General features: G+C 37.3%; 1 protein-coding gene and 1 long non-coding RNA gene across 4 annotated transcripts in view; one reads left to right on the top strand and one right to left on the bottom strand.

Annotated features, from left to right (window-relative positions):
• LOC141424819 (uncharacterized) overlaps positions 1-3286 on the top strand; it is a 60827-nt gene extending 57541 nt beyond the window's left edge. Inside the window, exon 4 of the long non-coding RNA XR_012449752.1 lies at positions 2875-3286. This is a non-coding gene — a long non-coding RNA (uncharacterized lncRNA). The remainder of the gene's footprint in view (positions 1-2874) is intronic.
• Positions 1-15597, bottom strand: part of Samd8 (sterile alpha motif domain containing 8) — a 58606-nt gene that overhangs the window by 41240 nt on the left and 1769 nt on the right. Inside the window, exon 1 of one of the 3 annotated variants that reach the window (XM_074079220.1) lies at positions 1326-1349. The exons of the other annotated variants lie outside the window; for them this stretch is intronic. The gene's annotated coding sequence lies outside the window, so the exon portion shown is untranslated. Of the gene's footprint in view, positions 1-1325; positions 1350-15597 lie in introns of those variants that run through there. 3 annotated transcript variants of the gene reach the window in all.

Raw genomic sequence — 15597 nt, 5'->3', positions numbered from 1 at the left:
GAAAAACACACTCTAGGATTGGCTGCTGATATGAAATAAGAAGAAAAATTATAGGTGATTTTATATTTTTAAAAGTACATCAGGCTGGGTATGGTGGCACATACCTACAATCCCTGTTACATGGGAGGCAAACAAAGGAGGATCACAGATCAAGCATAGGCAAAAAGGTTAGTAAGACCTATCTCAAAAACAAGCCAAATGCGGTGGTATACCTTTACACTCCCAGCTAAATGGGAGGCCTAAGTAGGAGGATCTTGGTTAGAGGCCAGCACAGGACAAAAGTGAAACCCTATCTGAAAAATAAACTAAAGCACCAGGCGCCAGTGGCTCATGCTTATAATCCTAGGTAGTTGGGAGGCTGAGAACAGGAGAACTGCGGTTCAAGGCCAGCCTGGGCAGACAGTTCTCTAGACCCCAACTCCAAAAAATAACCAGAGTAAAAATGGACTGGAGGTGTGGCTAGAGCAATATAGCACCTCCTTTGCAAATGGAAAGCCCTGAGTTCAAACCCTAGTCCCACCAAAAAAAAAAAAAAGAAACTAAAGCTAAAAAGGCTAAGGTATGGCTCAAGTACTAGCAAGTGCAAGACCCTGAGTTCAAACCTTAATACTGACAAGTAAATAAAAGTACATTCCAAATAATTAAAAGTGTAGAGTACCATATATAATACAAAAATATAAAGTCCAGAAAACAGAATTTTGGTTATAAACAACCGATTAAATTTATATAAATTTCTGATCATTACAAGAATAAAGAAATAAAGAAGTCTTTAAAATATGCTAAGAATGTTTTTAAAATTCTATAATACTTTTTTTAAAAAGTATAAATCCTTGGTAGGATTTAGAAGCTTTGATTTCTTTAGCTCCAAGGCATAGCAGCATGATGTAGTGGAGAGAGCACTGAATTTAAAATTCTTGAAGTTTAATTTCAAACTCCAGGTGACTTAAAAATAATCTAAACTTAGCACCTCAATAGCTTCATATTTGACATTTTGTTTGATTCTCTTTCTCCTTCTCTCAGGGCTTTTACAAAAAAAAAAGTATATATATATATATATATATATATATATATATATATATATATATATATATATATACATATATATGTATTTATATATATATATGTGGATCTTCTGAAAAGTTTTTTGAGGTGCAAGTTTTTTCTTTTTATTTTTTCTCTTTGTTAATGGACACAATGCTGAGAGTCAATCACTACATTAAACGACTGGCTGTGAAACAAAACAGAAACCCTCTCGGGCTGTTTTCCAAACAGCTCCAGGGAAGCTCCCAAGAGTCAGATGCCAGCTTCAGACAAATTCGTCCCACCTTCGTCTCTTTCCTCTCCTCTCTTCAAGAAGGAAGTTGATCCCAGTGATTTCAGCCCATGCATTAAACAGAAAACAACAATAAATGTGCAGAATTCATATTTTTCTAAAGGGAACTTAAAAACTGGTGCTACATGTTATGTACAAAACTGGTTTATGCCACATGAACAGAGAAACACAAGTTCGGTTTTGGTACTTTTTGTTCCTCTTTGTATTCAGAGTTGTATAGAACTTCCAAATTCAGAATGAAAAGAAAGCTGTTCTGTATCAAACCATCTAAGCAATAAATGTTATATTTTAAAAAATGACAAAAAAAAATCTTCATATTTGTAAAATGAGGAAGGAAAGAGGAATAACAAAAACTAACATTTATGAACATCTACTACAAGTTAGACAGTGTGCAAGGTTAAGCACATATGTGATCTCATTTAATAATAATAATAATGTTATTATTCTTATTTCTGCTCATCTTCCTTAGTAGCTTGGAGAGCTCTCCTTGCCTGGTCTTCTGTTTTGTGTTTTTCATTCTTGAGTCTTCCAAGCATCAGACAACAAGATGAATACAGAATAGTAATAACAGCAGCAGCAGTCATATTTGTTGATGTTCACACTGAGACTACTATTCCGTCTGAGACTACCTGTATCATCCTATGATCTTATTCAATACTCACAACAGTCTTACAAGTTAGACATTACTACAGATGAAACAATAATGGGTCAGAAATTGTAAGTAAAGTGACCAAGGTCCTACTTGAAATTGGCAATGCCAGGATTCAAATTCAGGGTTTGAACATTTTGCCACATTTGGTTTATACACACACGTGCACGTACACATAACACAGCTGAATCATTTAAGATGAAGACATACTTCATCTGAAGTATTCATCATAAATACTTCAGCATGCATATTATAATAAGGCCAACTTCTGGAAGGCTGGTGGCACACATATGTAATCCCAAGCACTTGGGAGGCAGAGGCAAGAGGACTACAAATTTGAGGCCAGCTTGGGCCAGGCTGGCCAGTCTATATAGTGAGATCTTGTCAAAAAAGAAAGAAAAAAAACCCTATTTTCTATAAGTGCACAAAAACTATAACCATACCAAAGAAAGTTAACCACAGTATCACCCATATGGGCCTTTTACATCTGTTTTCCTTCCCAAATTAGGATTTAACTTAGGTTCATGAATCATATTGAATTATCCCATCTTTTTAGTCTCCTTTAATACAAAACAGTTCCCCATCTCTTGGTGAGGGGCAGGGACAGCAGCAAGGGTTAAGTTTGGTACAATTCTTCTGTAGAATAATCTACATTCTGGATTTGCCTAGTTGTTTATTTACTCTTAACTACTACCCTGTGATGTCTGAGAGTTAAGATCACAACTAAACACACATCTCCAACAATAAGGATTTATGTAACCCTCTAATGGTTTTAGCAGTGTTTCTTAAAACATTAAATGGCTTTAACCTTTACTTACTATATACCTAAGGTTATATAAATAAATCATTTCTTATTATCTGTAAGACTATAAAATTTGTTTCTCTACCATAGATAACAAATTCAAATCAGAAGATGTCAAATGAGACTGAACATTTTAACATTAAAGAAGATGAAAGAGGATAAAATAAATTATCTTGAAAAAAGCACTCTGGAAACAAGAGCCAGATGCTTTTTAGGTGATTAGTAACGCAAAAGGAAATACCGCTGGGGATGTGGTCAGTGACAGAGCACTTGTCCAGCATGCACAGGATGCACAGGGCCCTGGGTTTGGTCCTCAGCACCAGGAAAAAAAAAAAGAAAAAGAAATTTCCTCCAGAAAGGAAACATGAAGGAAGAAGGAAAATAGGACTTCTTTTGTTAAGAGACTTTTTTGCAGATAAGTATATATATATATATATATATATATATATATACTCTCTTCAGTGTTTGTCTGAAACTTGTGCTAACTACTTAGATACCAAAACCAGCCATATGCATGCATTAATAACTCAATATAAACAGTGAAATAAAAAAGCAAATCTTTCCATGTCAGGCTTGCACCTATTCACTTCCCTCAAGCTTTGTAACTACCACCAGGTTACCAGCCCAGCATCGCTGTGCACAACTCCTAATCAGTAATATCCTTTTCAGTGGTGGAGGGGGTGAATTCAAGTATGATATATTTGATATATTGTGAGAACTTTTATAAATGCCACAACATACCTTCTCCCAGCACAATAAAAAAGAAGTCCTTCTCTCCACCTAATAACCACAAACTCATCTTTGTAATATTTTTAAATAGTTTTACCACAAAAGCATGTATCATGTCTGTTTTCATATTTTACATGAATAGAATTGAAGGAGTTAAAGATGTGCCATTTCAAAAATATTAGTATATTATTTTTCAAATTGAAAACACTTGAAGAACTGTAGTATCTTTTTTTTTCTTCTTCTTCTTTTTTTTTTTTTCTTTTTCTACATGCAGCAAGCCACAAAGATTCTTGTGAGAGGGATGTCCTTACCTTCCAAGGTTGGAAAATAGTCTTGATCATCAAAAATGGTAATGGGCATTCAAAGAACCTGAGTAAACAAACTCTGAACTGACCCTGATTTTCCACTAGCTTCCACTCCCCCATATATATCTTAGTAACAGTTCTAGAATTTACTACCTTAGTCCACACATCCCTTTGTCTGATCATTCCTTCATGAATTTTTTTTTAATTTTTATTTTATTCATATGTGCATACAATGTTTGGGTCATTTCTCCCCCCTTTCCCCACCCCCTCCCTTACCCTCCTCGCCCCCTCCCTCTCTCCCCCTTCCCCCTCGTTACCTGGCAGAAACTATTTTGCCTTTATCTCTAATTTTGTTGAACAGAGAGTATAAGCAATAATAGGAAGGAACAAGGGTTTTTGCTAGTTGAGATAAGGATAGCTATACAGGGAGTTGACTCGCATTGATTTCCTGTACATGTGTTTTACCTTCTAAGTTAATTCTTCTTGAACTAACCTTTTCTCTAGTTCCTGGTCCCCTTCTCCTATTGGCCTCAGTTGCTTTAAAGTAGCTGCTTTAGTTTCTCTGCATTGAGGGCAACAAATGCTATCTAGTTTTTTGGGTGTCTTACCTATCCTCATACCTCCCTTGTGTACTCTCGTTTTATCATGGGATCAAAGCCCAAACCCTTGTTGTGTTTGCCCTTGATCTAATGTCCACATATGAGGGAGAACATATAATTTTTGGTCTTTTGGGCCAGGCTAACCTCACTCAGAATGATGTTCTCCAATTCCATCCATTTACCAGCGAATGATAACACTTCATTCTTCTTCATGGCTGCATAAAATTTCATTGTGTATAAATACCACATTTGCTTAATCCATTCGTCAGTAGTGGGGCATCTTGGCTGTTTCCATAACTTGGCTATTGTGACTAGTGCTGCAATAAACATGGGTGTGCAGGTGCCTCTGGAGAAACCTGTGTCACATTCTTTTGGGTATATCCCCAAGAGTGGTATTGCTGGATCATATGGTAGATCAATGTTTAGCTTTTTAAGTAGCCTCCAAATTAGAATTTATTGTTCTTCCTCTAAAAAAATATAAAATCATTATGTTTTGGTCACTTCTTCAGACTTCAAGCTTGTGACAATCCTTGGGGACATGTAAAGGTAATAAAACTTTCATGCTTTACTACTGTTAATCAGCTCTTGGATTAGTTGTGTTCTCCATGCAGCCAAAGATCCCACATAAGAACTAAGAGAAATAGAAGGGATCACATCTTTCTCATAACAATGAGACTGCCTAATAATGATAACTTTTTGAGTCACACATATTGCATTCTTCAGTCACAATTTTGCATATACTAAGTGCCTGCTTTTTAGAGTGCTAGAAACTGAGAACTAGGGATACAGACAGTTTTAAGATGTCTTCATATGTAATCTTTATTTACCTACTAAATATTTACTGTGCACATACTACGTGAAAAATATTGCAGTAGGCAATGAGGCATGTACTAGATGAATCCAAAACAGATCCTGTCCTCAATGGATTTACATATCCCTCTAAAAAGGGATGTTACAGAGTTATTTTTTAAAAAGGAAAAGGAATTCTAGTTGCTAGATCTTTACATAATTAGTTCACGCAATCCTCGAAACAACACTATTAAAGTGGTATTTATGTAACTTATTAAAAAAACTGGAAAAATTAAGGAGTTGGAAAAAGTTTGTGAGAACAGAGCAAGATAACAGTTCTTAGAAATATTTGAGCTGAGCCTCAAAGTAAAGATGAAACAATGTAGATAGAGTTGGAGAAATAAAAATACACTAAGGAAATTGCATAAGCAAAAGTGTATAAAGGTAGGAAACAATAGAGGACCATTAGTATTCAAAAGGGAGTATCAGGATAAAGAGGAGAAAGTATAAATTGGGGCCTGATCACAGAAACCATTAACTGTCAAACTAGAGAACAGAAGAACCACAAGAGATTTCTGAGCAAGAGAATAACACAGTTACAGTGTTTTAGAAAGAATAATTGTCAGAAGAGTATAAAACAGATCAAGAAGGTTGAAGCCAGAATGAAAAGTACTGGCACATGACTGATGGAAACTGCTTCTAAAATGTAGAGGAACAGAAAGAGGGAGAACAACCTTCGAGTAATTTTCACTATGCATATGCTTTTGCACTGTTAACTTTCTGATGGTTCATTTAAAAAATAAAAAAAGACTGGAAGAGTAGCTCAAGTGGTAGAGTACCTATCCAGCAAGCACAGGCCCTGAGTTCAAGACCCAATACCACAAAAAAAAAAAAAGGCATTTTTCTGTTAGTAGGAACATGGAGTAGAGAAACTTTTCCCTATTACTCCGTGGAGATTTTATATAAAATAAACATAAAACTTAAGACAATTCTGAAAGATAGGAAAGTACACTGACTGCACTTTGGGACTTGAGGAACAAATAATAGTGAATTCTCTTGGGCATTTTTAGTTGTTTATTAATTTGTTTCCCCACATATATATCAGATTGGGTAATAAAAAACCAGCAACCCAGAAAACCCAGGTACAGACAAAAAGAGCTCCAAGAAAAGCCTCTTATCTCTAGCCAAAGGACCTGAAAAAAGGCAGCCTAGCAAGACAAAAACCTTCCAGACAATCACCACTCTACTCCAGCCAAACACCACAGAATAAAAACATGGCTCCATTTTTATCCCCACCCCCACCAGCAAAGGTCAAGTGGAAAGCCTAGTTTTTAACCCTGTCAGGCTGAAACCAAGCTATACTTTTTTTCTTTATACCAGGTAGTAGCAAACAAAGCCAGGTAGAGAGCCAGGACTGCCTTCCCACCACCACCATGGTATCAGAGGAGAGGATATGGGGAGCCTGGACTTTAGCCCACCTAGTACTGATGAGGCACCCCTTTCTCTCCTTGCTGAGGTGCTGCCACAGGAGGCCTGGTAGAGAGTTAGGACTAATACTACCACTCAGTAGTAAAGATGTCATCCATAAGCCCCCATCCCCTCCATTCCTCCAACCTCCCCATAAGGGAGCAATGGCTCCTTTCCTTCCCAGCTAGCACAGTGGAAAATCACTAAGGAGGTGATCCCTATAGAAAACTATAAAGAAAAAACATATATTGTATTCCTATACATTAACAATGAGCATATGAAAAAGGGAATTAAAAATATAAAACCACTTATAGTCACTCTGTGTTACTAAGCTTTCTGTTACTGTGACAACGTACCCAACACAATGAACTTAAGGGAGTTATTAAACTCATGGTTTCATAGGTTTCAGTCCATCATGGGGTTCCACTGCTTCTGGGCCTATGTGGTGATGCAGAACATCAGGGAGGGGACATGTGATGAAAAACAGGCTCACTTCACAACAGATAGGAGGCAGAGAGAGACAAACAAGAAAGGGCAGGGAACCAGATTTGTCCTTCAAAGCACCCGGCCTCCACCTACTTCCTCCAATAAGGCACTGATACCTAATAGTCCCTTCAGCTATAAACTCAGCAATGGATTAATCCACTGATGAAGTTAGTGTACTCATGATATAATTACTTCTCAATAGCACCACCAGCTGGGGACCAAACCATCAACATATGAGCCTCTGAGGGGATACTTCATATCCAAGCTATAACATAATTTTAAAAAGTGAACAGAATAGAAAAACCAGAGGTAACCCCACACTAAAATGGCCAACTGATTTTTGACAAAAGTGCAATTTAAGGGTGGATAGTTGAAAAATAGTGCTAAAGCAACTGGATATTCATAAACAAAAGAAAGGAAAGAGGAATGAACTTTACCAAACCTTAAACCTTATGCAAAACTTAATTCAAAAACAGATCACAGATTTAAATGTAAAGTATAAAACTATAAAAGTTTTAGATAATAACATAAGAGAAAACCTTCAAGACCTAGAGCAATGACTTCCTAGACATGACACTTAAAAGTACTCACACACACACACACACACACAACTGGATAAATAAGACGTCACAAAATTAAAACCTTTCACTTTATAAGAAAGACCTTGTGAAGAGAACACAAAAACAAAGCACAAACTCAGGGAAAATACATCCCATATTTGTAAACCATATAGCTGAGAAAAGACTAATACCTATAATGTATAAAGAACTCTTAAAATTAAACAATCAAATAAAATCTAATTAGAAAATGGGCAAAAGTCATGAAGAGGCATGTCAACAAAAAGGATGTATGAACAGCAAATAAGCCTTTAAATAGATGTTCAATATCACAAGCTATTAGGGAAATGCAAATAAAGACTATAACAAAGCTAAGTGAGGTGGCACGTCTATAATCCTAGCACTCAAGAGGCTGAGGCAAAGGGATTGACTATACCAGTCTGAGCTACACAGCAAGACACTGTCTCAAAAGAAGGGAAAAAAGGAAGAAAAAGAGGACTATGATGAGGTATTACTACATAGCTATTAAAAGAGCTAAAATAAACTGTGACAATACAAAATGCTGTCAAGAATGCAGAGAAACTGGATCTCTCACCCATAGAGTGGGAATGTACAATTCTACAGCCATGCTGGAATATAGTTTGGCAATTTGTTTAAATACTGAATTTTCACAAAACAAAACAAAAAAGCCAGGCACTGGTGGCTCATACCTTTAATTCTAGCTACTCAGGCGGCACAGATCAGGAGGCAAAGATCAGGAGGATTGTGGTTCGAAGAAGCCCAGGAAAATAGTTTGTGAGACCTTATCACTAAGAAACCCACCCACACACATGCAAAAGTAGCAGCAGCAGTACTTATAGTAGATTTTTTGATTTTTGGATGTTTTTTTTTTTTTTGGTGGTACTGGTGTTTGAACTCAGGGCTTTATGCTTGCTAAGCAAGAACTCAACAACTTGAGATACACCTCCAGTCCTACTTGTAAGAGTTGAAATGTGTTTTAAAAAAAAGATCCTACAATATGTGAATTGTTAAACTGTGGTACACTCACCATGGAGTATTACCCAGCAATAAAAATGAATAAACTTAGAATAGCCATCATCAGCAACACCACCAACAACAGGTGTTGGCGAGGATGCAGGGAAAAAGGAACCCTCTTACACTGTTGGTGGGAATGTAAACTAGTACAACCACTCTGGAAAAAAATTTGGAGGCTACTTAAAAAGCTAGACATCGATCTACCATTTGATCCAGTAATACCACTCTTGGGGATATACCCAAAAGACTGTGACACAGGTTACTACAGAGGCACCTGCAAACCCATGTTTATTGCGGCACTATTCACAATAGCCAAGTTATGGAAACACCCAAGATGCCCCACCACTGACGAATGGATTAAGAAAATGTGGTATCTATACACAATGGAATTTTATGCAGCCATGAAGAAGAACGAAATGTTATCATTCGCTGGTAAACGGATGGAATTGGAGAACATCATTCTCAGTGAGGTTAGCCTGGCCCAAAAAACCAAAAATCGTATGTTCTCCCTCATATGTGGACATTAGATCAAGGGCAAACACAACAATGGGATTGGACTATGAGCACATGATAAAAGCGAGAGCACACAAGGGAGAGGTGAGGATAGGTAAGACACCTAAAAAATTAGCTACCATTTGTTGCCCTTAACACAGAGAAACTAAAGCAGATACCTTAAAAGCAACTGAGGCCAATAGGAAAAGGGGAACAGGAACTAGAGAAAAGGTTAGATCAAAAAGAATTAACCTAGAAGGTAACACCCATGCACAGGAAATCAATGTGAGTCAATGCCCTGTATAGCTATCTTTATCTCAACCAGCAATAACCCTTGTTCCTTCCTATTATTGCTTATACTCTCTCTACAACAAAATTAGAAATAAGGGCAAAATAGTATCTGCTGGGTATTGAGGGGATCGGGGGGAGAGGGAGGGGGAGGAGTGGGTGGTAAGGGAGGGGGTGGGGGCAGGGGGGAGAAATGACCCAAGCCTTGTATGCACATATGAATAATAAAAGAAAAAAAAATGAATAAATGACTGATAAACACAGTAACTGGGATGAGTCTCAAGGACATTATGCTGAGGGGAAAAGACAACCTCAAAAAGTCACATATGCTGGGCAAATCCTAGCTACTTAGGAGGCACAAATCAGGAGGATCAAGGTTCAAAGCCAGCCCCACGCAAACAGTTCAGGAGACCTTATCCCGAAATACCCAACACAAAACAGGGCTGGCAGAATGGCTCAAGTGGTAGAGTACCTGTCTAGCAAGCATGAGGCCCTGAGTTCAAACCCCAGTACTGCCAAAAAAAAAAAAAAAAAGTGGGGGGGGGTCACATATTGTATGATTCCGTTTATGTAATATTCTCAAACTGACAAAATTATACAAATGAAATAGAATTAGTGGTTGCCAGAGGTTAGAGACAGAGATGGTATATGCTGGAGGGTAGGGGGTAACTGCAAAGGGATAACACAGGGAGATCTTTGAAATGATGGAATAGTCTGTACTTTGATTGGACCGATGATTACACAAATTTATTCATGATAAAATGACACAGAACTATATATACATTGAACCAATGCCAATTTCCTGGTTTTTGATATCTCTGTACATCTTTACAATGTCCTACATTTCAAAATAAAAAGTTTAAAAACTTTAAAAGGAGCAGAATGTCCTAAAAAACAGCATGTATGTGTATTTTTTAATAAAGAGAATATCAATCTATTTATAGCTGCTCATGGGATGGGCTCTTTCATTTCTAAATTTTTTTATTGTTTATTCATTTATTCATATGTGCATACACTGTTTGAGTCATCTCTTCCCCCTTAGAAGCCCCCCCCTACCATTTCTAAATATTTCTAAAATTTATTTTATCAGTAAAGAAAAAAATTTTTGAGAAAATGAAAACATTATTATTTCTCACTGAAGCATATCACACTTAAATAGATACAAGTAGAAAATTTTAAAAATCAATTAAAATCAAGTATTAATTGGTAGCTGGGTGCTGGTGGCTCACATTTGTAATGCTAGCTACTCAGAAGGCAGAGATCAGGAAGATCACAGTTCAAAGCCAGCTTGGGGAAATAGTTCATGAGAATTTATCTTGAAAAAACTCAGTACAAAAAAGGGCTGGTGGAGTGGCTCAAGGTGTAAGCCCTGAGTACAAACCCCAGTACCACAAAAGTATTAATTGGTAAGAAATCTTGAAGTAACAAGCAAAAGCAAGAAGTCCAAAAGAAGATTTTGATTATAGATTCTGCTCCATCACCCATTAATAGCTGGACTTTGGAAAATGGCTTAACCTTTACACCATAAAGAGTCAAGAGATTATAAATAGACAGTTATCTGAAGATTTAAAAACATCACATTATATAAGTCAAGGGACAGAATTTTTACAATGTTAGAAGTGGCCTGAGAGCTCTAGTACAATTTTTCAATTTACAGCTGAAGAAACTGAGGCTACAGAGTTAAATTTCAGAGAGCTACTCACCAACAAAATCAGACATAAAGCCCAGAAAACACAGGGATTAAGAGTCTGGCTCTGATGGGGGCTCCCTCCCTCCCTCCCCAGGGAGCCAACCTGAGCTACCCTGGTGCCTGCCCACACTGATTAACCCCTCACTGTATAGATGGCATATCACGTGCTCAGGAAGACAGGTGCTAGGATCCATTTGGTAGTGGTGATCAATGCCAGGGTTTGCTTCCAGGCCATTCCCACAAACATACTTGTAAAATTCCTACAGGCTCAGCCTCATCATTCACGGTCTACCCCAACCCTCATGGGAAAGCTTAGTAATTATTTAAGACAATCATCATGGCTTTAAATATCTTAGAAAGAATTTAAAAAAAAAATCTCCTAAACATTTAAGGAAAAAGGAGAGTTCTGGCTCTGGAATCAGACTCCTAGGTTCAAATTGTGGATTTACCACTCTCAGCTATGTGACTGCTGCAGAAGTTTTGTAACATATTTGGACCTCAGTGGTGTCTTGATCTGTAAAATGAGTTCCTAGCTTGCTTTGAAGATCACAGGATATAACACATGCTATGCATTTACAAAAATGTTTGGCAAATAGAAACTGCTTAATAAATGTAAGCTAGTATTGCCATCATTGCCAATCCCTCTGCCATACAGTGTTGCCACAGGCCTGAAATTAAATCATAGTCCATCAATAAACAACTATAGGGCAAGAGAAACTCTTGAAGTTTGAAACCTTTTGGGTTAAAGTCCAAAAATCATATGTTCTCCCTCATATGCGGACATTAGATCAAGGGCAAACACAGCAAGGGGACTGGACTTTGACCACAAGATAAAAGTGAGAGCACACAAGGAAGATACGAGGAAAGGTAAGACACCTAAAAAATTAGCTAGCATCTGTTACCCTCAACGCAGAGAAACTAAAGCAGATACCTTAAAAGCAACTGAGGCCAATAGGAGAAGGGGACCAGGAACTAGAGAAAAGGTTAGATCAAAAAGAATTAACCTAGAAGGTAACACCCATGCACAGGAAATTAATGCGGGTCAACTCCCTGTATAGCTATCCTTATCTCAACTAGCAAAAACCCTTGTTCCTTCCTATTATTGCTTATACTCTCTCTTCAACAAAATTACAGGTAAGGGCAAAATAGTTTCTGCCGGGTATCAAGGGGGTGGGGGGTAGAGGGAGGGGGCAGAGTGGGTGGTAGGGGAGGGGGTGGAGGCAGGGGGGAAGAAATGACCCATGCATTGTATGCACATATGAATAATAAAAATTTTTAATTAATTAATTAATTAATTAATTACTTATACTAACACACACACACATACACAAAAAAGCTTTTGGGTTAATGGAAAATAAGTATGAATATTTGAAAAACAATTACTAAATCTTATAAAGGTTTTGTTTATAATTAAATTTCTTTTAATCAAAACAGCAATGCACACGGTACATGTCTGTTATTCCAGTTGTTCAAGAATTAGAGGTCAGAAGAATGGTGGTTCAAGGCCAGCCCAGGCAAATCAGCAAGTTAAATGAGACCCCCATCTCCACCAACAAGCAGGGCATGGTGGTATAGGCCTCTAATCCCAGCTACATTGGAAGCACTGGTAGGAGAATTATGGACCAAGACTAGACAGGGCACAAAGCACAGGACCCTATCTGAAAAAGAACTTAAAAGCAAAAAAGGCTGAGAGAGTGGCTCAAGTGATAGAGCACTTGTCTGGCAAATTCAAGGCCCTGAGGTCAAACACACGTGCCACGAAAAAAAAAAAAAATCCTCAAGGAAATTACACGGTACAGTTGCACTCATGATAAAATAAGCCTAAATCCTATTTAACCTAATACAGTTAATCTAATATGCACACAATATATCCAAATTATACCAGTTTGCAGATCCATAACCAAGGGCATAATGTAATCCTCAGGAAGCAAAAAGCATAAAATACAATGTTAAAAGTTAAGCTTTAAATAATAAAATAAAAGGAGAAAGGAAAATAAAGTTAAGTTTTACTTTGGGCATTTATATCCAATTTTTGTGATTAATAACTTTGTAGCCTATAGTATTTTGGACTATGAAGCTTTTTTTTATTCCATTTAAAGTTTTAATCCTATGCCTATGAGCAAACAGAATTATATTTATCCAAAGTCCAAAGATATTTTACTTTTTCTTAGTAAACACAGGACACTGTTTCTGAAACATCTATGAAATCTTCGGTAATTACAAGCATTTCAAAGACCCTGAATGGATTCCTATGATCCATTTTTGAAAGCCTTCAGTAGTGATTTCCTATGGTTTTGTTGCGTCCACTTCTGAGCAGAATTTGGAGCAGCACATGTGAAAACATTAAACTTCTTCCTCAGTTACATGATCATGATCACTCTTGGTTACACATCACTTCTGAGACATTTTCTGCTGTCATGACCCTGCACTTTTTTTTTTTTTTTTTTTTTGCAGACTGGGGTTTGAACTCAGGGCCTCAGGGTGCTTGCTAGGCAGGTGCTCTACCACTTAAGCAACACTATTTTGTGTTGGTTATTTTCAAGATAGGGTCTCAAGAACTATTTGCCCTGGGCTGGCCTCAAACCAGCCGAGTAGCTAGGATTATAGGCATGAGCCACCAATGCCAGGCCTGACCATGCACTCTTACATGTACTACTGAAAAGTTGTCACATATATCAAACACAAATCTTTTCTGGCTCCAACTTATCTTTAAACTAAACTTCTATTATCAGTGGTAATTCCATACCACACCCAGAACTATCTGAGCTCAATGAATAGGAATCTAACAGGTGGGCTGGTGGGGCGGCTCAAGCAGTAAGAACACCTGCCTAGCAAGTGTGAGGCCCTGAGTTCAAACCCCATCCCTCCAAAAAAAAAAAAAAAAAAAAAAAAAGAATCTGATAGGCATTACTGCCCACTTTATAGTCTCAGTTATACCAAAAGTTTTCACACGTTAGCAGTAAATTGAGTGAAGGGTTCCTGGGGCTAAATTCAGGGCCTTGTGCTAGGAAAGCAAGTGCTCTTCCGCTTAAGCCATGCCTCCAGAGGTGAAGGATTCCTGACCTAGCACCATGCCACAGTACACTAGTAAAGAAGCCATATTATTACATACTATGAAAATGTAGTGGGTTTGGATTTGGCCTCAAAGAGGGATAGAACTGGAAGACAGGAAAGACTTCCATCTTTAAAGTTAATGGCCATACTGGGTACAGTGAACTATTAACATTCTATTATATCAAGGCTTGGAAGTAAAAAAATCTTCAAACAATAGCTAGTTAATATGGCGTTCCCCTCACCACCACTACCACCCCCAGTACTGGGGATTGAATCCACTAGACAAGTACTCTACCACTGAGCTACATTACACAGCCTAATCTGGCATTCTTTTTTTATGGCAGCACTTGGGTTTGAACTCAGGGCCTCATGCTTGCTAAACAAGTGCACTACCACTTGGGCCACACCCCCAGCCTTAATATGGCATTCTTATAAGACGAAATAACAACATTCATTAGAACATCTCTGATTTAACAGTGTCTCAAAAACAGCAGTCCAATTCTTAGAAAAACCACAAAAATGTCTCAATCAGTTATGAGCAAGTTTTAAAGAAGAATTGAGGATCTGGGGATTGAGAAAATAACACATTTATAAGCAATTGTGCAGTGTGAATAAGAGTCTTTGCAGAATGAGGAGTGTGCTACTGAAATCAAGTCCAATTTATCTAAGTGTTCTGCCACCGCACTTGTGATGGCTGCTTCTGTCTTAGAGTATCTGCTTTACAATAAAATAGATTTTCTTTACAACTAAGAGGCCCTGAGAATTGACAGAGGGAAATGAAAATGTGATAGTCATTCTGTATGCTAATCTATTAAATATATAATTCTGACAAGTTTTCTCTTTAATTTTGCAATAACATTAAGATGTAACCTTAATAGAGTTCTTATATTTCAGTTCAGTTCAGCAAATTTTTCCATGCCAAGACTTATTCAAAGCTAAATATGAAGAGAGGTTCTCTGGAGGTTCTCATTCCGGTGAGGGAAAGCAAAAGCATAAACAGTAATACTATGCAAACTTCTTCAACCAAAGGTCATTTTTATTAAGAAAAGGAAGCCAATCTTTTGACAACCTCAAAGAGGCAAAGCTAAGAATTTGCCTCTCCTTTGAAGATTATTTCACTGAATATTTAGTGAATAGACATATGGTCTATTCACATGAACTAATTTAAAAGCTTGTTGCAGTCAGTAAGTTATCATCTTATGAAGATTAAATACTAGCTACTTGCTTAGAGTAGAAAACACTTGACTGAAAGTTTATTTTGAAATGGCCAACAACTTTGCAAATCTTATAATCAGATAAAAAGGTTGTAAAACATTGTATGA

The sequence above is a fragment of the Castor canadensis genome, chromosome 7, assembly GCF_047511655.1.
Source record: "Castor canadensis chromosome 7, mCasCan1.hap1v2, whole genome shotgun sequence".
Taxonomy (NCBI): Eukaryota; Metazoa; Chordata; class Mammalia; order Rodentia; family Castoridae; genus Castor; species Castor canadensis.
Note: the sequence above shows the minus strand (reverse complement) of the source record. Positions and strands in the feature narration are given on the sequence as shown.